We start from the raw sequence: 484 nt of genomic DNA, 5'->3' as shown, positions 1-484 counted from the left end.
GGGGGAAGTCTACAAAGCCTGCAGCTTTCATTACTACATGTCTCATAACATGATCATTTCCTTATACCCTTTGTAAGAAGAACATTTCAATATGAATCAACAAAAATAGTTTCTTAAAGTAGGTCGTTGCTGCAGCAACCAGGCGGCTGTTTGCACTACTCCCTGCCACAATGACCTACTTTTCCAGTTATATGTAACCGTTGTAGTAGGAGCACAATTTCTCCTTCCCTTTGGAGCTGCTCCGAGAGGATTCCCATACCGCGGCCGAACTTTATTCCTAACCAGGACAGAGAAAGGCTTTGAGCAGGTACAAGCAGCGGGTCGGTTCTGCTCCTATGTGTCATATTTAGAAGTGTTGGCTGGTAAAGGTTAAACGAAACCTAATACGTGCTCGGAGTTCAAAGAGTACCAAGCCAATGTTCAAAACCAGAGGAGCTGATAAAAAACAGAAGGGGAAGGCGTCAAAGTGAACAGCAGCTTGTGA

The sequence above is a fragment of the Aptenodytes forsteri genome, unplaced genomic scaffold, assembly GCF_000699145.1.
Source record: "Aptenodytes forsteri isolate BGI_AS27 unplaced genomic scaffold, ASM69914v1 Scaffold482, whole genome shotgun sequence".
NCBI lineage: Eukaryota > Metazoa > Chordata > Aves > Sphenisciformes > Spheniscidae > Aptenodytes > Aptenodytes forsteri.
The sequence above is the reverse complement of the archived record's forward strand: the minus strand, read 5'-3'. Positions refer to the sequence as shown.